The 22,870-nt window shown below is 42.7% G+C and overlaps 1 protein-coding gene and 1 pseudogene across 5 annotated transcripts in view; one reads left to right on the top strand and one right to left on the bottom strand.

The window, feature by feature from the left end:
* Positions 1-22,870, bottom strand: part of LOC145531952 (uncharacterized) — a 115,782-nt gene that overhangs the window by 18,510 nt on the left and 74,402 nt on the right. The window lies entirely within an intron of this gene.
* LOC145538237 (DNA fragmentation factor subunit alpha pseudogene) lies at positions 8,061-15,791 on the top strand (annotated as a pseudogene).

Genomic DNA, 22,870 nt, shown 5'->3' with positions numbered 1-22,870 from the left:
TGGTAAACAAACCACCACTGACAATGACTGTACTATGAGAAAATTTTGCCCGTAGACACTGCTATAGTACTTATTCACTGAAGCAAGACGCTGTATTCGCTGTAGTAGCAGGCTGTACAGAATAAGCAGATGGAATGATATGATTCATAGACTATGTTTTAGTAGAATAAAAATAGGTTTCGGGGTAAACATGTAACCAAAATGTGACAAAAGACTAGGAAAAAACTTTTAACACATCTTAGAATCAGGGGATGTTCATCTGAACGGAAAAATATTGGAAGAATCATTACGTAGAAGAACATGTGCTATATAAAGAGACTAAAGCAATAAAGATTATGGTCCTTGGGCCATCAAAAAACTCTCTGTCTCCTTTCTTTCCTTTCACCAACGCCGTTCATCCCTTGGGTAACCCTGGACCAGCTGGAGCAGGACTCTGGCAATAGTTTAATTTCTTCTTCACAGATCTGCCTGTTTCTTTGAAGTACATTTCTCTTTTCCCACAGTCCAAGCTCAGGCTCTGCACTAGCTCCTACCCCTTCCAGAAACATTCTCAGAGATCCATATGGCTCCCTCCCCCACCGCATTCAAGTCTTTGCTCCAGTGTCACTTTCTTAGACTCTGGTGACAGTAGGAGTATGAAACCAGTTACATTTACTGAAAGCCTGTCATTGATGGAACTCATTGAAAACAAGCCTATTTCACAAAGCCAACGAAAAGAACTTGTAAGCGTTGTTATAATTTAATGAAATTGATCAATACAAATAATTCACCTTGTATACATGTGAGGTTTTGTTACTTCATTTACAAAATCCCCAGGATTAGAACCCATGACAGGCATCATATACTTTCTTCTATTTCCATCATAACCTTGTGGTCGTGTGGCCCTCCTCGGACCCTTCTGTCTATCTCAGCCACCTCAGACCTATTAGTCAGGAGGTGTCCAGTATCTGGAAACATTTCGGCATCTCAGGCCTCCACTGACCCAGCAGCTGCTTGCAGAAGAGCAGCTGGGAATCCTGGGGATCAGGGACTCGCGCTGGGTCACCATTAATTGTGAGGAAATGTTCTGGCTTTTCCATCAAGTGCTGTAGTTACCATGATCAAGGCGCTGTGCTAGGCAGAGTGGGGAACTAGTGATGTATCTCCACACATCACCTTCCACCTTTAGGAGTGTTTGGGGAGAAAGAATACACACTGAAATTAGAAAGGAAGACAGGGACATCCCCAGTGAGCCAGCCTTTAATAATCCACCTTCCAATGCAGGGGATGCTGGTTCTATCCCTGGTCAGGGAACTAAGATCTCACATACCACAGGGCAAGTAAGCCTGCATGCCACAACTAAGAACTGATGAAGCCAAATAAATTTAAAAAAGAGAAAAAGGAGAGAAAAAACAGAAGGACAATGTCAGGTAGTGTGTATGTTCTGATGTAGTCTCAGTTGTTTACTTTTGATATTAGTGCTTGTGCTTCTGGTGTCATTTCCAAGAAAGCATTGTCAAGACAGATGTCAAGGAGCTTTTTCTGCAAGGAAAATTTTAAGAGACGCTGCAGGGGTCGAGGGCGCTGCTCGGCTTCCCCACTAGGTGGCGGGCCTGGCCGACTCACTGGAGCCTTGTGAGCTGGGCTGTGATGGGCGGTCCATCTTTCCTCACAAAGGATTCCACACCCCTTTACAGAAGCAAGTGCTTGGAAAACATCGCCATTTTTCTTCTGTAGTTCTTACTTGAAAATGCATACTCAGAAAATTAAGAAAATATAGAAAACCAAAGAAAAACATAGAAAGAAAATTATCCACAGTCTCAGGACACAGGGATTCCAGTAGTATTTTAGCGTGTAACGAGTTGAATTTTCTTTTTTAAAGTAACAACTGGCACCACAATCCTTGGCTGGGGGGTTTCATTTCCTTTTTTTTTTTTTTGAGAAAAATAAACTGGCACATTTTCTGAATGCAGTGTGGGAGGACATCTCTGTCCCTGGGTAAAGGAAGAAGAGAGATGGGGTGTGGGGGCTGGGTGTCCTCTGACAAAGGGGATTCATTCAGAGGTGGGAGGAAGTTTGATGACCTGGCTTTTTTTGCACCAAATGCAAAAAGTGTTGAATTGTGTGAATGGATATTTTAGGGGTGCTGTGTGGAGGTGATAATTTCACATGTTGATCAAAACAAACAGTATAAACTCTATGAAGGTGGCATCCTGGAAGTGAGGACTCCAGAGGCCATGAGCACAGAAGCCCACGTGAGGTTGCAGAAATCTGGGGGAGGGCATTTGGACTTCTACCCTCTGTGGAAAACTGACAGATGTGAGTCAGCTATACCCCAAAGTTGGGGAAGGAACACATTCAGTTGGATTATTCAGTGTCATGCTAGAACCACAGTATTAGGTTCATGCTGTTATTTTATTTGGGATCATGCTATTATTATATATATACATCACGATTCCTTCCTGTGACTGTGAGAGATATCACTAGTTGATTGCCGTGTTTTTCCCACTTGTGAAGAGACACGAGCTCAGAATCCTTCCCAGCAAACCATTCTAGTCCTTTGCTACCAATTCACGGGAGTTGACACTCAAGATGAAATTTTCTGCTCATCTTGGCTTAGCCATAATATACATTCTATGGAGGCCAGTTCTCTTCCAAGGCCTTTGATGGATGATACAAGGCTTCCCACACTTGCCTCCAACTTTTCTCTCTAGCTCTAAACAATGACATGCCATCGAATGGAATGCTTTCTGGTGCCCAATAAAGCCTTCACTGTTCTTGTATTACTCTGTAAGACTTTGGAAGTCTCCAGCATTGCTCCCATCTCAATAACATTCCAGCATCCTTCAGCCAGCGTTTAAGAGCTGCTTCTGCAGCAAAGTCTTGTAACCATTTAGGCCTCACAGAATTTATGTGATCACTTCATTTAAATGGGAGAAGGCAATGGCAACCCACTTCAGTACTCTTGCCTGGAAAATCCCATGGACGGAGGAGCCTGGTGGGCTGCAGTCCATGGGGTCGCTAAGAGTCGGACACCGTTGAGCAACTTCACTTTCACTTTTCACTTTCATGCATTGGAGAAGGAAATGGCAACCCACTCCAGTGTTCTTGCCTGGAGAATCCCAGGGACAGGGGAGTCTGGTGGGCTGCCGTCTATGGGGTCGCACAGAGTCAGACACGACTGAAGTGACTTAGCAACAGCAGCAGCAGCATTTAAATATTGACAGCACTCCAAATCCTTTCAGTAAACGCTAGTGTTTTGCCACCAAGATTTCTTCCTTGGTTAATGCTTTTTATTTCCTATTTAAGAAATGACGTCTGCCCCAATTTACCTAAGTATCAATAAAAATGCTAAAAAAGCAGAGCTGACACCCAATACATTTTTGACGCCCAGGAAAGAGGTCTGCTAGGAAAAATATTGTAAAGTGGGGAGCAGCGAGGAGTCTGCTAAGGAGAGGATCAGGTCACAATTGCCATGACTATATTGATCACTTGGTTGAAAGATTTAGCCAATGTATAGATGGAGGTGGTATGTTTGGGATGTTCAGTGACATTTTCCTGAGCTGCAAGTCATTTGTAGTAATACAGAAATTTGGAACAAAAGGAGGTAGAGTGGATAACTGCTGCTGTGTTGCGTTCAGTGTTTGACTCTTGGCGACCCCATGGACTATAGGCAGCCAGGTTTCTCTGTCCATGGAATCTCACAGGCAAGAATACTGGAGTGGGTTGCCATTTGCTTCTCTGGGGAGCTTCACAACCCAGGGATCAAACCCATGTCCCATGCATCTCCTGCACTGCCAGCAAGATTCTTTACCACTGAGCCACACTAGGTGCCATTTCCTCAAGATGATCTGTGACTATGAAGAACATACTGGGCCACAGAGCAAGGACTAACTCCCAACAGCTAGTGGACTCAGTACAGTCAGCCACTTGCTTACGTAAACAAGTTTTACTGGAACATATATTGTCTATGTTAGACCACAGGGCTGTCTAACTCAATGAAACTAAGCCATGCCGTGTGGGGCCACCCAAGACGGACGGGTCATGGTGGAGAGGTCTGACAGAATGTGGTCCACTGGAGAAGGGAATGGCAAACCACTTCAGTATTCTTGCCTTGACAACCCGATGAGCAGTATGAAAAGGCAAAATGATAGGACACTGAAAGAGGAACTCCCCAGGTCGGTAGGTGCCCAATATGCTACTGGAGATCAGTGGAGAAATAACTCCAGAAAGAAAGAACGGATGGACCCAAAGCAAAAACAACACCCATTTGTGGATGGGACGGGTTATAGAAGCAAGGTTCGATGCTGGAAAGAGCAATATTGCATAGGACCTGGAATGTTAGGCCCATGAATGAAGGCAAATTGGAAGTGGTCAAACAGGAGGTGGCAAGTGTGAACATCATCATTCTAGGAATCAGCGAATTAACATGGACTGGAGTGGGTCAGTTTAACTCAGATGACCATTATATCTACTTCTGTGGGCAAGAATCCCTTAGAAGAAATGGAGTAGCCATCAGGGTCAACAGAAGAGTCAAAAATGCAGTACTTGGATGCAATCTCAAAAATGACAGGATGATCTCTGTTCGTTTCCAAGGCAAACCATTCAATATCACGTAATCCAAGTCTATGCCTCGACCAGTAACACTGAGAAAGCTGAACTTGAACAGTTGTATGAAGACCTACAAGACCTTCTAGAACTAACAGCCAAAAAAGATGTCCTTTTCATTATAGGGGACTGCAATGCAAAAGTAGGAAGTCGAGAAACACCTGGAGTAACAGGCAAATTTGGCCTTGGAGTACAGAATGAAGCAGGGCAAAGGCTAATAGAGTTCTGCCCTGAGAACACACTGGTCATAGCAAACACCTTCTTCCAACAACACAAGAGAAGACTCTACACATGGATATCACCAGATGGTTGACACCGAAATCAGATGGATTATATTCTTTGCAGCCAAAGATGGAGAAGCTCTATACAGTCAGCAAAAACAAAACCAGGAGCGGACTGTGGCTCAGATCATGAACTCCTTATTGCCAAATTCAGACTGAAATTGAAGAAAGTGGGGAAAACCACTAGACCATTCAGGTATGACCTAAATCAAATCCCTTATGACTATACAGTGTGAGTGAGAAATAGATTTAAGTGACTAGATCTGATAGAGTGCCTGATGAACTGTGGATGAGGGTTCATGACATTGTACAGGAGACAGGAATCAAGACCATCCCCAAGAAAAAGAAATGCAAAAAAGCAAAGTGGCTGTCTGAGGGGGCCTTACAAATAGCTGTGAAAAGAAGAGAAGCGAAAAGCAAAGGAGTAAAGGAAAGATATACCCATTTGAATGCAGACTTTCCAAGAATAGCAAGGAGAGATAAGAAAGCCTTCCTCAGCCATCAATGCAAAGAAATAGAGGAAAACAACAGATTGCAAAAGAGTAGAGATCTCTTCAAGAAAACTAGAGATGCCAAGGGAACATTTCATGCAAGGTGGGCTGAATAAAAGACAGATATGGTATGGACCTAAGAGAAGCAGAAGATATTAAGAAGAGGTGGCAAGAACACACAGAAGAACTGTACAAAAAAGATCTTCACGACCCAGATAATCATGATGGCGTGATCACTCACACTCACCTAGAGCTAGACATCCGGGAATGTGAAGTCAAGTGGGCCTTAGGAAGCATCGCTACGAACAAAGCTAGTGCAGGTGATGGAACTGCAGGTGACCTATTTCAAATTCTAAAAGATGATGCTGTGAAAGCCTGCACTAAATATGTCAGCAAATTTGGAAAACTCAGCAGTGGCCACAGGACTGGAAAAGGTCAGTTTCCATTCCAGTCCGAAAGAAAGTCAATGCCAAAGAATGCTCAAACTACCGCACAATTGCACTCATCTCACATGCTAGCAAAGTAATGCTCAAAATTCTCCAAGCCAGGCTTCAACAATTCGTGAACTGTGAACTTCCAGATGTTCAAGCTGGTTTTAGAAAAGGTAGAGGAATCAGAAATCAAATTGCCAACATCTGCTGGATCATCGAGAAAGGAAGAGAGTTTCAGAAAAACATCTATTTCTGCTTTATTGACTATGCCAAAGACCTTGACTCTGTGGATCACAATAAACTGTGGAAAATTCTGAAAGAGATGGGAATACCAGACCACCTGACCACCCTCTTGAGAAATCTGTATGCAGGTCAGGAAGCAACAGTTAGAACTGGACATGGAACAACAGACTGGTTCCAAATAAGAAAAGGAGTAAGTCAAGGCTGTATATTGTCACCCTGCTTATTTAACTTATATGCAGAGTACATCATGAGAAACGCTGGGCTGGCAGAAGCACAAGCTGGAATCAAGATTGCCAGGAGAAATATCAATAAGCTCAGATATGCAGATGACACCACCCTTATGGCATAAAGTGAAGAAGAACAAAAGCCAGGAGAAATATCAATAAGCTCAGATATGCAGATGACACCACCCTTATGGCAGAAAGTGAAGAAGAACAAAACAGCCTCTTGACGAAAGTGAAAGAGGAGAGTGAAAAAGTTGGCTTAAAGCTCAACGTTCAGAAAACTAAGATCATGGCATCTGGTCCCATCACTTCATGGAAAATAGATGACGAAACAGTGGAAACAGTGTCAGACTTTATTTTGGGGGGCTCCAAAATCACTGCAGATGGTGACTGCAGCCATGAAATTAAAAAACGTGTACTCCTTGGAAGGAAAGTTTATGACCAACCTAGACAGCATATTAAAAAGCAGAGACATTACTTTGTCAACAAAGGTCCGTCTAGTCAAGGCTATGGTTTTTCCAGTGGTCATGTATGGATGTGAGAGTTGGACTATGAAAAAAGCTGAGCGCTGAGGAATTGATGCTTTTGAACTGTGGTGTTGGAGGAGACTCTTGAGAGTCGCTGGGACTGCAAGGAGATCCAACCAGTCCATCCTAAAAGAGATCAGTCCTGGGTGTTCATTGGAAGGACTGATGTTGAAGCTGAAACACCAGTGCTTTGGCCACCTGATGTGAAGAGCTGACTCATTTGAAAAGACCTTGATGCTGGGAAAGACTGAGGGCAGGAGGAGAAGGAGATGACAGAGGATGAGATGGTTGGATATCATCACTGACTCAATAGACATGGGTTTGGGTAAACTCTAGAAGTTGGTGATGGACAGGGAAGCCTGGCGTGCTGTGATTCATGGGTTTGCAAAAAGTCGGACATGACTGAGCAACTGAACTGAACTTAATATTGTCTATGACTGCCTTTGCACCTTAACAACAGAGTTAAGGAGTTGAAGCAGAGACTGTGTTGCCCACAATGCTGAAAATATTTACCATCTGGACCTTTAAAAAATTAGAAATCTCTGCTACTGAATATTATTATGGCTGTGATTCCGATTTCTGGGTTCCTTGAGACTTGCCGTATGGTAGAAACTGCTGATGGTGTGCTAGTAATCCCTGGACAAAATACAGGCACCCACTGAGGTATTTTTTGGCTATTTGAAATGTTTCAATGCTTTCCATGAGATATAATTTAAATAATAACAAGAATATAAAATAGAGCAAGGGATTATCCCTGGTCTTGCACTCTGCTCTAAGAATATTTGCATATTTGTTGCTTTGAATTGTCTTTGTTAGAGACAAGAATGAAAACCCAAATGAAAATGAGAAACTTATATATGGATGTAGTCATTGTCAGTCATTTGGGGATTATTAGAGAAGTAGACATGACCTTGAGGGAAAGGACCATATTCATGAACATCGGATACATTCATGGTACCTGAGTCCAGACAGCCTTTGGTGTTGGTCCTCTTAAAAGGGGGGATGTTCGAGTCTCTGGTCTGCTCAGTCCTCAAAAGCAGCTCACAAATTAACAAGAGAGACCTCTGCATTGAACAGCTAAGAAACCAGAGCAGGTCATTGTCTATACTATCTTGATTAGGAAATAAAGGGATGTTAAAAATTTTTTTTTTGATTGATGTCTGCCCTTTAGCATACTAGATCTTGTATTCATTGACTCATCCAACAATACAGTTTATGCTACTGAAATCTGGCAAGATGAATATTTCCCCTGATCCTTGGGCCATGACAAGAGACTATGGATAAGGGTGGGGACCAGGGCTCCCAGGAGGAACTGTCATTTCTATATCTGACGGAAGGTAAGTGACTTCCTTGAGGACAGACTTCCTTGGAGTTTTCTTCCTCCCAGAACCCACACACATGCAGAATGATTTCATTTGCTGGTGCTACTGCTGTCATTAGAAGAGGCATCTGGTGCTACCTTTTCTGTCATCATCCCATGGTTCAACAGTGACCTTTCTTTTCCTATATTTTGTTTCACTTTTTTCTGAAGTTAAAAGAAACAAACGAGCAAAAAAAGATGTTTGGGTTTCTTTTTCTTAGGTTTCTTATCCCCTTCTCAGTCGCAGATCCTCTCCATATTTTCAAACATTAGGTAAGCTGTCATTTTCACATTTCTGTGGAAATCACTCACGGGACGCACTCCTCTCTACACTGGTTGCTTTCCAGGTGGCTGCAAAGTAGCAGATATTTCTCTCCCCCTCCATCCAGGGTTCTCCCTCCACCTCCCTTAATTAAGGTTTTAAAAAGTATTTATTTGACTGCATCAAATATTTAAATTTTTAAAATCTTTACTTATTTATACTTGTTTATTTAGCTGTGTCATATGGGATCTTTCTTTGTGGCACACTGACTCTCTAGTTGCAGTGCCCAGGCTTAGTTGCCCCGGAGCATGGGGGATCTTAGTTCCCCGACCAGGGATCAAACCCACATCCTCTGCGTTGCAAGGTGGATTCTTATTGTATGAACATTCTCTCACACTGGGTCCTGTGTCTCCTAAATTCTATTTCTTTATTCACTTGGCTTTACTCCTAATTTTGATGGGACAACTCCTCTCAGCTTCCTGAAGAAGAGGGCATGGAAAGTAAACTTTTATTTACATGTATAAAAGTATATTTATTTTTTCCTCATATGTAAATAATTATTTGGCTATGTTTAGAATTCTAAGTTAGAAACTATTTTCCCACAGTATTTCTGAAGGCATTCCTCCACTGTCTTCTAGCTTCTAGTAGTTGCTCTTGAGAGGTCCAATAACATGTGGATACTTGCTTACATTAATCCTTTTTCACCTAGAACTTGTAAAATTCTCCTTGTCACCAGTATGTTCTAAAAGTTTACAATCATGTAGCTGGGAATGATTTATTTTTATCCATTTGGAAACATATCACTCAGCTCAGGGAAATTTTATTGGATTTTTCTTGAAAAAGTTTTCTTCATTTTCTTTGTCCGCTTCCTAGAACTTTTTAGTTAGATGATGGTCCTCATAGTCTGATTCTCTAATTTTTAAATTTTATATATGCTATTTTCCTTTTGTAGTCTGTTTTTCTAGTTGAAAGAAATTTTTTCTGTTTTGTTCTAATCTTTCTTTTGAGCTTTTCCAATCAATTGTTGCTTTAATTTCCAAGAGTCCCTCCAAGTTCTTTAAATGTTCGACTTTTTTCATAGCATTTGATTTTATTTTATGGATGCAATGTCTTCTCCAACATCTGAATTTATTGACGGCAGTTTGTTGTTGCTGCCTTAATTCTTCCCCCTTCAAATCGCTTGTGCTTCGCCACTGTCCTCTATGTTCGAGGCTTTCTTAAAATATCTGGGGATCCTTTGATTCCAATTCAGAATTAAGAGTGGAACACTAACAAACTGGCCAGAAGCATGTGTGTGGGCTAGATGACTGGGCTTCCTTATGAGGTTACCTCACTGCGCCATTTGACTGAGGTCACGCTGACACCATGATCTTTAGGCTTTTTCCCTGGACTTCCCTGATTTCCTTCATCGGTTCAGTTCAGTCACTCACTCGTGTCCGACTCTTTGCGACCCCAGGGGCTGTGGCACACCAGGTTTCCCTGTCCATCACCAACTCCCAGAGCTTGCTCAAACTCATGTCCATTGAGTCAGTGATGCCATCCAACCATCTCATCCTCCACAACTGTCTTCTAATCTCTTGCCTGGGGGGAATAAGTCTGGATGCAGCATCTGACTCGGGAAGAAGATGTGGTCTCAAAATTTGATATGCAAACATAAATTTAGCACTCTTGTTTTCAGTATAGTATCCCAGAATTTCGACTGTGCCTGTAACCCTAGTCCAGGCCCCTTTGTTTTATCTTCTATCTATAATAAACCTATTATCTTCTACATAACCTGGGGAGTGGGAGTTGCAAAGACTAGAGGGAGAGTCTTTAAGTATAGATTCTTCTTAAACTTTTCATCAGTCCTCCTATTCCTAGCTTCAGTTCATCCCTACACACACATACACACTCGATTGATTGAAATGGCAGTGTATTTGCTTTGTGATAATGTGTATAATGTGTAAGCAACTAGCTCTTTCACTTTCACATCTGAAAATGGGGATACTAACCACTTACCTCCTGGGGCTGCTGTGAATATTAAAGAAGATGAGCCCTGTGTATGGCCTCATTTGATTAACATAACTTATTGTTACCCATAGAGATAACAATACTAGTAAATAACACTTTCAGATGCTTTCTACGTGCCAGGCAATGTTACAGGCACTTTTTATGTATCTCATCTCATCCTCACAAAAGAGATGAGAAATCTAAGCTCAGAAAGGCTAAACAACTTGCGCAAGGTCACGAAAAGAATACTGTAATTTCATCTGCCAATTAGTTCTCAGGTTCTGAGTCCTGATTTTTAAAGTTTGCTTCCTTTTTCTAAGTCAGATTCCTGGCAAGAAATTGACGAACTCAAGCTGAGTCATTAAAGAAAGCTGAATAAGGAAGCCCCTTGAGAGTCCCTTGGACTGCAAAGAGATCCAACCAGTCCATCCTAAAGGAAATCAGTCCTGAATATACATTGGAAGGACTGATGCTGAAGCTGAAGCCCCAGTACTTTGGCCACCTGATGTGAAGAGCTGACTCATTTGAAAAGACCCTCATGCTGGGAAGGATTGAGGGCAGGAGGAAAAGGGGACCACAGACGATGAGATGGTTGGATGGCATCACTGACTCAATGGGCATGAGTTTGAGTAAACTCCGGGAGTTGGTGATAGACAAGGAGGCCTGGCGTGCTGCAGTCCATGGAGTTGCAAAGAGTCCGACACGACTGAGTGACTGAACTGAACTGAACTGATAAAGAGAATTGTAAACAGGCCAACTGATGGCATCTGTGGGCTTCAGGAGAGGAAAGTTCTGCAGTGTGGAAGCCCCAGAAGTAAATACTCGAGGATACCATTCCCTCTCTCTCAGATCCTGTTGTGTCTCCCTTTGGCCAAACCCATTGGGAAGCCAGAGACTGTAGAGCTCCTTGTCTGATGGTGACAGTCAGGTGGAGAAGGATGCAGAGTGAAGGAGCTCAAGGGGCAAGTAGAAACTGTCATGTCCCAATTCCATGGACTCATAAGACCTACAGTACTTTGATATGCAAACATAAATTTAGCACTCTTGTTTTCAGTATAGTATCCCAGAATTTCAACTGTGCCTGTAACCCTAGTCCAGGCCCCTTTGTTTTATCTTCTATCTATAATAAACCTATTATCTTCAGACATGCATGCTCAAAAGCAAAAACTTAAAGGTGGAGGAGAAAAACACAGAGAAGTAAATAAAGATGAAAAGTATCTTCATCAAATACTTTCATCAAAGTATTTCACAAAAGTATATTTTGGTGTGAAGTGAAAATCATTCACTCATGTCTGACTCTTTGCCACCCCATGTCCATGGAATTCTCCAGGCCAGAATACTGGAGTGGGTAGCCGTTCTCTTCTCCAGAGGATCTTCCCAACCCAGGGATTGAACCCAGGTCTCCAGCACTGCAGGCAGATTCTTTATCAGCTGAGCCACCAGGGAACATTTTGGTGTAGACCTTCCCTAAGGAGCAGACTTAGAGAATCACCCTCATGCATCACTACCAAATCGTCTGCCTGTGTAAATCTGTGCCTTCAGCCTGCCTTCCCTTCCATAATTTGGAGGAATTATCCCTAGTATTTTTTTTTAAGTCAAGCATCATAATTTTGTTCTAGTTCACATCCCATTTCACCTACTTAAAGACTCCTCTCCAGCAATTATCAGCTCCTTGGTATCACAGTTTTCCATCCCTATTGCATCACTCTGATCAGCACATATACAGTCATTAATATCATCCAATTCAGAAAAAAATCTCCCCTCAGTCCTCTCCAGTTTTACCCACCCACGTTTCTGCTTTTACACTGAAATGTAGAATTGTCTCCTTACTTCTTGTTTTCTTGTTTACTCATTCCAAACAAGCATTTGCTTCATCACTCTTGATTTACACACTAAGTTACCAATGACCAACATGATGCCACTTTTCTGTCCTTGTTGTGGTTCTTTCTCAAGAACTAATTCTACAACTTCCTCTTTGGAACTTCTTTTTTTAAACGGGTTCTTACAGCAGCATCACCTTCTGGTTTTCTTCCCTCCTCCCTGGCCACTCCTTACCTCTTCTGCTGTTTTTCTTCCTCTATCCAATTTCTGATTGTCACTGTGACCAAGTCTCCATCTGGGCCAGCCCTCTCCTCTACCTCTACAGTCTTTCTATAGGTAATGGCTTGCAGACCCAAGGCTTTCAGAGCTACCTACATGCTCAGGAATTCCAGATTTATCACTCCAGCCTCGACCTTTGAACTCTTGACTCAAATATATAGCTATTGCCTTAATAGTTCCACTTGGATAACCACTAGGCATCTCAATTTGATGATGTCAAAACAGAACTCTTAAATCTACTCCCAAAGTCTACTATTCTCCCATAAATCTGCTATTCCTATTGTCTTCATCTCAATGTTATCAGGGCCCGTCAAGTTGCCCAGGTCAAAAACTCACTATAATCCCAATTTCTCTTTTTACCTTATACCATATAACATCAGTTCAGTTCAGCTCAGTCACTCAGTCATGTCTGACTCTTTGCGACACCATGGACTGCAGTACGCCCGGCCTCCCTGTCCATCACCAACTCCTGGGGTTTACACAAACTCATGTGCATCAAGCTGCTGATGCCATCCAACCATCTCATCCTCTGTCATCCCCTTCTTCTCTCACCTTCAATCTTTCCCAGCATCAGGGTCTTTTCCAGTGAGTCAGCTCTTCACATTGGGTGGCCGAAGTATTGGAGTTTCACCTTCAACATCAGTCCTTCCAGTGAACGCCCAGGACTGATCTCCTTTAGGATGGACTGGTTGGATCTCCTTGCAGTCCAAGGGACTCTCAAGGGTCTTCTCCAACACCACAGTTCCAAAGCATCAATTCTTCGGTGCTCAACTTTCTTTAGAGTCCAACTCTCACATCCATACATGACTACTGGAAAAACCATAGCCTTGACTAGATGGACCTTTGTTGGCAAAGTAATATCTCTGCTTTTTAGTATGCTGTCTAGGCTGGTCATAATGTTTCTCCCAAGGAGTAAGCATCTTTTAGTAAGCATCTTTAGTAAGCATCTAATTTCATGGCTGCAGTCACCATCTGCAGTGATTTTGGAGCCCCCCCAAATAAAGTCTGCCACTGTTTCCACTGTTTCTCCATGAAGTGATGGGACCAGATGCCATGATCTTTGTTTTCTGAATGTAGAGCCTTAAGCCAACTTTTCCACTTTCATCAAGAGGCTCTTTAGTTCTTTTCCACTTTCTGCCATAAGGGTGGTGTCATCTGCATATCTGAGGTTATTGATATTTCTCCCAGCAGTCTTGATTCCAGCTTGTGCTTCATCCAGCCCAGCGTTTCTCATGATGTACTCTGCATATAAGTTAAATAAGCATGGTGACAATATGCAGCCTTGATGTACTCCTTTTCCTATTTAGAACCAGTCTGTTGTTCCATGTCCAGTTCTAACTGTTGCTTCCTGACCTGCATACAGATTTCTCAAGAGGCAGATCAGGTGGTCTGGTATTCCCACGTCTCAGAATTTTCCACAGTTGATTGTGATCCACACAGTCAAAGGCTTTGGCATAACCAATAAAGCAGAAATAGATGTTTTTCTGGAACTCTATTGCTTGTTCGATGATCCAGCGGATGTTGGCAATTTGATCTCTGGTTCCTCTGCCTTTTCTAAAACCAGCTTGAACATCTGGAAGTTCACAGTTCACGAATTGTTGAAGCCTGGCTTGGAGAATTTTGAGCATTACTTTACTAGCATGTGAGATGAGTGCAATCGTGCAGTAGTTTGAGGATACTTTGGCATTGCCTTTCTTTGGGACTGGAATGAAAACTGACCTTTTCCAGTCCTGTGGCCACTGATGAGTTTTCCAAATTTGTGGGCATATTGAGTGCAGCACTTTCACAGCATCATCTTTTAGGATTTGAAATAGCTCAACTGGAATTCCATCACCTCCACTAGCTTTGTTCGTAGTGATGCTTCCCAAGGTCCACTTGACTTCACATTCCAGGATGTCTGCCTCTAGTTGAGTAATCAAACCATCCTGATTATCTGATGTTACCAGATAACATAGGGAACTATATTCAGTATCTTGCAATAACCTATTAATGAAAAAGAATATGATATACATACATATATTATATATATAACTGAAACCCTTTGCTGTATACCTGGAACTAAGACAATATTAATTCCCCCCCATAAATGTGGGCTTTCAAGCTAGACTGCCTAGATTCAAATTCTACCTCTTCCAGTTAATAAACTATATGACCTTGAACAAGTTACTTAATGCCCCATCTGCAGATAGTAGCTCCTTCCCTACAGAGTTGTGAGGATTACATGAATTAATACAAGTGAAGTCCCTAGAACAGTACCTGGCATATAATTAGTGATCAACAGATGTTAGCTCTTATTTTCATTATCATTATCCATCTTCTTACTCAAAGTTTTATTTTACACACGACAGAACACATGATATCCTGCATTTGTCTTAGTCACGGACTTTGACCATTACCAGTTAACGCACTTCTGCATGTTTAATAAATATTCTTGAAATGCCATCTGCCTTGGTGTGAAGAAGGTACACTGTGGAACTTTCAGAGGTGAAAGAATTCAAAATCAGTATAAAATAAATCAGATTTGAGTATAACATTAAAAATCCAGGCTCTTTAAAGCAGTGTCTGCTGCACGGAAACAACCGCAAGGAACAGCACAGCGTGGCAGCCTCTTGCCTCGAGGCGCTGAGCAACAAGGCTCGGGACATTCTGGCCATTGATAAGTCCCTGGCACCAGTCACCCTGCCTGGCAGAGGATGTCACCATAGTGGATGACAATGATTACTTCCTGGGTCTTCCTGCCAATACTAAGTTTGTGGCTTGGCTGGGAATGAGAAGTGGATACACAATTCAGATGGAGGTACAGCTTGGATTACCCAAGAGTCATTCAACAGAGATGAAACAGACAGCAGGGGAGGGTTGAAGTGGAAGAACACGGCCAGGCAGCTGAAGGAAGACCTATCCAGCATCATCCTGCTGTCCGAGGAGGCGCTCCAGATGCTCATTGATGTCCTGTGTTTGGAGCTGGCTCAGGAACTCGGCCAAAGTCATGTGGCAGTCCAGGGGCTCCAGAACACCCTCCAGCAGGTGCTTGACCAGAAAGAGGAAGTCCGTCAGTCCAGGCAGCTCCTGGAACTTTACCTCTGGGCTTTGGAGAAGGAAGGTGGCATCTTGTTGAAGCAGCACGAGTCCAGAGCTGACCTCAGGGACAAGAGGGATGCTGTTGACACAGGTGTTAGAGAGAGCTCTCCAAAGTTACACCTGTGAGCCAGATCCTCTTGGTGCTGAAGGAGAAACCTGCCCCAGAGCTGAGTTTGTCTAGTGAGGATCTGGAGGTGGGGAAGCACCAGGGACCCTGACCTTTGCAGGGAGACACTTGTATCGGGGTTTTTTCACCTCTGCAGACCCTGAATCATAGCTGCCAATTGGCCTATTATTACGTGCAAAGCTTCCCTTGTAGCTCCATGGGTAAAGAATCTGTCTACAATGCAGGAGACCCAGGTTCTATTCCTGGGTTGGGAAGATCCCCTGGAGAAGGAAATGGCAACCCACCCCAGTATTCTTGCCTGGAGAATCCCATGAACTGTAGCCTGTCAGGTTCCTCTGTCCATGGGGTTGCAAGAGTTGGACATGACTTAGTAACTAAGCCACCACCATAAAATTAAAAATAAAGATCATTATTTGGGCACAAAGTGAATTTGTGAGCTATTCCTCTTTACTGATAAACGTGCTTGTCTCCCTTGGATGGTCACTTGACAAAGCAAATGCTTTTCTCTCCCCCTCCCCCCCTTTGCTTCCCCTCTTCCTGACTCTGTAGATATGAGTTTGTCTTCCTTTCTCTCTCTTGTCCCCAGACTGATATGCATGCATTTAGAAAGACTAATGGAAAGAACTGACAATTCAATCAAATCTAGGAATGAATCAAATCTTGGTGAATAAAATGGTCTCTCGCACATGGATTGATCTGGGAAGGACTGCTGAGCTAATTTTTAGCCACCGGTGTCTGGAATGAATGCCAGCTCCCTAATTAGTACAAGAATTTATCCTTCTCCCATGTCTGGTCTATCAGGTAATATCTTAATACTGTCTCCTCCAAGACAAGTTGAAACAGCCTGCAAAAGAAACCACAAGGTCATCTTACTACTGTGTGAAGGTAGCTGAAAGACTATACATTGGTACATCTTCTGTATATTTAACCTCTTCTCAGAAGTGGCCCAGTGTCTACGCCTTAAACCTGTTACTTTGTACATCTGCTTACTCACATTCCTAAAGGTTCACTTTCCTTAGCTACTGTGAAATCACCACACATTCCTTAGAAAATATCTTTCTACAACTGAAATGCCATTTTACCTGGAATGTACATGGTGAAGAAAGCTCCTTACATGATTTAGAAGACAGAGGACATGATCAGGTAGAGTTTCTACACATAGAATTCAAAGCAATCACGTACAATCTGTTGGCCTATGTTAAACACTGCAGCGGCCAATACCAGGTGGCTCTGGAATACTTAGAACAAGCAGAGGAGTTTATCATGCACAGACAGGATCACCAAGGGAAAATTGGACATCTAGTCACCTGGGGAAACTATGCCTGCTATCACCTGGGCAGGCTTCTAGAAGCACACACTTACATCTGTGCATGCGTGCATGGTGAGTCACTTCAGTCATGTCTGACTCTTTGTGACCCTATGGACTGTAGCACACCAGGCTCCTCTGTCCAAGGGATTCTCCAGGCAAGAATACTGCAGACACTTACATCCACAGGGTGGGAAATCTTTGCAAGAAGTGCACAAATTCCTATAGAATCAAATGCCCTGAGATTGACTGTGAAGAGGGAGGGGCACTTCTAAAATGGGGAGAAAAGCACTATGAACAGGCTATGCAGTGTTTTGAGAGGCTCTGGAAAAGAAATCCACCAACCCAGAATTCTCCCTGGGACTGCCCATCACATTTTATTGTCTGCATGACAAAGCACCAACAGAGAACACCATTCACCTTCTGAGGCAGGCCACCGAACTGCAGCCAGACAACTGGTCCATTAACATTCTCCTGGCTCTGACTCTTCAACCGATCAAGAAAGAAGCAGAAGGAGACAAGCTAGTAGAGGGAAACACCAAGTCCAACAGACATACTCTGCAGTGCAGCCAAATATTACTGAAATAAAGGCATTCTGGACAGTTATAGAATCATTGATACTTAGAAAGGCCTTAGAATCGATGCCAAACAACATTGACTGACATCTCTAGGTTGGATGCTGCTACAGAGCAAAAATCAGATGAATACAGAAACCTAATAAATGATTAATGAATAAGGATGGAGAACTACAGGAAATGATGAAAAGCACTGTGAATCACTTTAAGAAAGTTGTTTAGTTGAATATTAATCCCCCTGTACCTGCTCAGACCTTGCCTGCCTCTACACATCAGATTGGTATGGTAAGGCAGAGTACTGCTTCTAGAAAGAATCCAGTAAGGATCTCTCTCCAGTGGAGAGACAAATGCTCACGTGCACTATGACCACTCTCAGAGGCCGGCAGACGTGCAAAGACACCACCATCTGCCATTACCCAGAGGGCTGCACCACAACACCAGGTTAAACCTGAGAAGGAAAAACCGATCCTAGACCTAAGAAGAATTGCCAGACTCTGAGAATGCCACAGACGTTGTGGGTTGGCGAGTCTCCAGATTCCTTCCTGAAGTGACTAGGAAAAGGCACCCAAGAGCGGATGGCTGTTGGACCATCCAGCCTCCAACCCTGGCAGATTTGTCCCCTCCTCATCTCTGGCTGAGAAGGGCAGTAAGGAAATGGTAGAGGGTGCAGGTGGGCCCACGACTCAGAAAAGCAGGAAGCCCTCGAGAGGCCGTAAGCAGGCCTCTGGGCTTCACAGAGAGAGTGGGGAGAGCAAGAGAGGCCTGGTATGGTGGTCACGGAGGGGAGGTTAATGGGGGAGACCGAGAATCGGAAACCTCACAGGAGTGCGGCTGAATGGCGGGGCATTTCATTTTGCTGTTGCTTTTTCCTGGTTCTGAAAATTCTCTCATCCAAATCTGGAAATTTGGAATCACATTTCCTCTGCCATATAGATATTTTGGGGGCTTCTCTGGTGGCTCAGAAGATATAGAATCTGCCTGCAATGTGGGAGACCCAGGTTCAATCCCTGGGTCAGGAAGATCCCCTGGAGAAGGGAATGGCAACCCATCCCAGGACTCTTGCCTGGAGAATTCCATGAACAGAGGAGCCTGGCTGGCTACAGTTCATAGGGGTGCAAAGAGTCAGACATGACTGAGCAACTAGCACTTTCACTTTCACAGATACTTTGAACAAATGCTGCTTTGAGGGAAAGGACTTGATTTGGGACTGTATGATCCCGGCTTATTCTCAGTTTGTGTCGTCCAGATTTCCCAGCTCTCACTCACCCAGTGACTTGCACGTGCCCTGACACACAGCATACACTCAACATTCGCTGAGTGAATCAGTGACTAGAACATCACTCCAGGCTGGTCCTCTTTCCTCACTCTTTAAACTCCAAAATAAATTCCATGTACAGCAAAGTTTTAAATGTTTAAAAAACAGAAATCATAAAATTACTACCAAAGTCCTTGAGATATTTGTAATCATGGGGTCTAGAAGGTATAAGTATGAAAAAACACAAAAGGGCATAAAATATTAATACATATAGATTAAAAACAAATTTCATAGAAGAGATACCTTCAGAAAGTCAAAAGATAAATGACAAACAAAAACACTGTCTCAACACATTACTAGGTAAAGGACTAATTTCCTTAATGCTGAAATAGTTTCTGCTAATCAATAAGGGCAAAGAAACTCAGTGGGAAAATGGACAAAGGTCAGGAACAGACAGGAAATAAAGAAAGCTAGTAAACATGTAAAATGATAGCAGTGTCACTTTTGTTAAGAGCCAAGTACACCAACACTACAAGGGAGACTGTCTCAGGTCAACAAAGAAAACGCCTTTCCTAAGTGTATACTAAAAAGGACTTGGATACAGGCTATATCATGCACTGCCATTGAGATTAGAAATTGTATCGGTGGAAGGAATTTGTTGATGGTTATTAAGTGTTTGTGGCTCTTTCCCCAGCAATTTCACTCATTAATTTACTCTGTATTGGCATATGTGAGCAAAGATGTGTACATGGATGTTCATGAAGCTTTGTTTATAATAACAAAGGACTGAAAACAACTCAAACATCCATCATTAGGGGCCTTACTTATTCAATATTAACATTTCATAACATGAAACAGCATGTCCATATTTTGAAAAAAGAGTTCTAAATGTAATAATACAGAACATTATAGCTAAGATATATTTAAAAAATAAGAAAGTGAAAGTGCAGAAAAGTGTGTACAGAATGCTAATGTTATTTCCCAATATTAGCTTCATCCATCTCATGTGCTTTTCGGTTTTGAAGGGCTCACCTCTGTCATCAGATGTGTGAAAATTTAATCTTGCAATCAGATTGTAAACTCTAGAAAGGCAGGAACCAGGCTTTTTATTTCATAGTGATACTTACCTTCCCTGACTTTGAGGGGCAATTTTAGCTGGTATTGCTTGACCTCACATGAATCTTGGGGTCTCTGCCTACAGTGCTGTAGTAAGCACAAAAGGAGTCTAAACGCAGGTGCACAGATGGGCTGGAATCTGTGAAGTACCCTTGAAGCTTTGCCCAGACTTGGGGAGGCAGCTGATGAGAGAGGTGAAATTGCTCCTACCACTAATTTGAAAAACTTTCATCAAGAATTCATATCCACGCAGAGAACACTCAATCCACACATTTCCTCTGACTACTCTCGCTGTCTCTTGTACCTTTAAGTAGTCTTTTTCATCTCTCTTTTACCTACCAATGCTTCCATGAGATTATGTATTTTTCAAACTCTCTTTATGCTCAGAACCAAACATTGACAAATATCTGAGGCATTCTTTGAGAGTATTAATATTTTGAATAAATGTTCTCCTTAGAAATGCTATCAACAAAACTTTTATATGAGTATAGGAGTCTCTGGGACCAACAACGTGAAAACAGAACCCCTAGGTCAGGCAGGAGAGGTGAGAATAACAGAGAAAATGAATGAACTGCCAGAGGTTGGAGTCGGGGATACGGAGAACAATGGCAAAATTGTTCCCATCAGAGAGCAGAATCAGGGTCTAACTAAGAAACTTCCACCATTGCCAGTATAGAGGATCTTCAGAATGCCTACCCATCAGAATGTCATCATTGCTACAGACTTCCGCCTTCTGGGATTTCTCCATGTTCCCTTTTTTCACCTGAGAGTATTTATTACAGTTATCATGCCCCACCATTGCATGTGGTACACATGAGTTATCTAATCTTATCTAATCTTTTAGGTTTTTTAATCATCAGACTGAAAGGGGTCATGCCCAGATCACTGGGGAGGCTGGGGAATCACCCACAGGTCCCTGATCATGAGCTGGGTTCAATGACTGCCTTGATTCCCAAGGGCTGACTCTCTTTGAAAGGTCTGAGTTTGTTTGGAAAGAAGAATACATCGTAGGTATTTAGGACTGGAGCGAGATACTCATGGCCCACCCAAATTAGCGCTCCTACTTGCACAGAATGAAGTTGTCATTGGTAAAAGCGGTCCCCAGTTTGCAACTACATTTTCCAGCCTTCCCTTACATCTAATTGGTCCCCGAATTGCTGGCCCATGAATTCCACCTGAGCATTTCTGATTCATTTGGTCTGGACTGGAGCCTGAGAATTCGCATTTCTAGCAGTGCCCCAGGTGATGCTTTACGGCTGGTGGTTGATGACAATGTTCGAACTAAGGCATTTCACCATTTTGTAGCTGATGCAGCCCCTGAAGGTGGCTTTCCTCACTCTTGGGAACAGCAAACCAGGACTCTCCCTTAGTCTAGACTGAGACAGGGGCAGCCCTAGTCCTATATTTTAGGACACAGAACCATAAATATTGGTAATGAGCTGAGTAACCAGAACTCTCACTGGCTCACTTTTTTCAAAACAGAAATACTGCTAGAGGTGAACTGATTTTCTTCACAGTTTCTGTTTTGCAATCACACGGTGAATTCTCGAATTAACCCAGCTGCCAGATCAGCTGATGCATTTCTATTGTTAAAGCATTATACACAGGCACTGGCCACACAGATTTCTGAAGAATAAACCAGCACCTCTACACACTTCGAAACACAGTGAACATGTACTTTCTCTGTGCCTCTCCCCAACCAGGACCTTTATTAACAAGACTTACACATTTCTATCCTATAGTTTTCTTGAATGCAAATTCCAAAAACCAAAACAAAAGCCACAGTGTTCTAGTTCCCTAATCAGCATTTCTTCTACATCTGACCTGCATTTCTATAAATACATCCTAGAACTTATACACAAAACTAGAACTTGTAACTCTTAAGTGAGACCTACAAGCAAGGGTTACCGGCTTAGCTGTATAATCCTAAGGAAATGGTAGGGAATTTCCAAGAAGCATAGGTTCTGCTTCTACCTTACCCTAGGCAGAAAAATCCACCATAAATAATGCTTTCCCCAAAACTGAATAACCTGCCTTAGCAACCTTGGTTTTACTGGGAATGTTTCACCTGTTCTCTGTGTAATCTCCTGACCTCAAAGACAGTTGGTGTGGTTACCTTTTCCCTCTTGGGTCTATGTACATTGTAATTCCTTTATGATTAGGGATATGCATAAGGGTAAAGCACATTTCCTCTGTTATAACAAACCACTCTGGCTGCAAATTGTAGTGTGCAGATGCTAAATTCTAAGATGACCCACACGTATTCAAAATGTGGAGCTCAGGAAAGCCAAGAATGTGTAGAGATGCTAGGAATTGGTTTTCTTTGGTTAATGATTCATTCTATGATGGATCGTGGAATGTCAAACTGAGGCTCTGGAAAAGGCAAACATCAGAAGTTTCCTTGCTGGTCTCTTTGGTTAATGATTTTAGTTATTAATTATAATAAAAACCGACACTTACTTATTATGTTCCAGGCATTATTCTAATGTATTAAGCCATTTGATCCTCACAACAAACACCATAAGGTAGTGGTAGGATCTCCATTTCACAAGAGAAGAAATGAAAGCACAGAGACATTCAGTAATTTCCAGTGTCACCACATATAAATGGAGCCTGGTTTCCAATGCAGATAGACTGACATCAGAGCTCACAGCTCCAGTTACATGTTCATTCATTCAGCTACTACTTTTTGAATGCCTGCCATGTGCCAGGGATGACTGCAGGAACTGGAATGCAGTACTGAGTAAAATAGAAGAAACCCCCCTGCCCTGTGGAAGTTACATAACTGCTCATCACAGGGGCCAGCAGGACTTCCCAAGTGGCGCTAGTGGTAAAGAACCCTCCTGCCAGTGCAGGAGACATAAGAGATGCGGGTTTGGTCCCTGGGTCGGGAAGATCCCCTGGAGGAGGGCATGGCA

The sequence above is a fragment of the Giraffa tippelskirchi genome, chromosome 2 (assembly GCF_054371585.1).
Source record: "Giraffa tippelskirchi isolate mGirTip1 chromosome 2, T2T-mGirTip1v1.2.pri, whole genome shotgun sequence".
Lineage (NCBI taxonomy): Eukaryota > Metazoa > Chordata > Mammalia > Artiodactyla > Giraffidae > Giraffa > Giraffa tippelskirchi.
The sequence above is the reverse complement of the archived record's forward strand: the minus strand, read 5'-3'. Positions and strand labels throughout refer to the sequence as shown.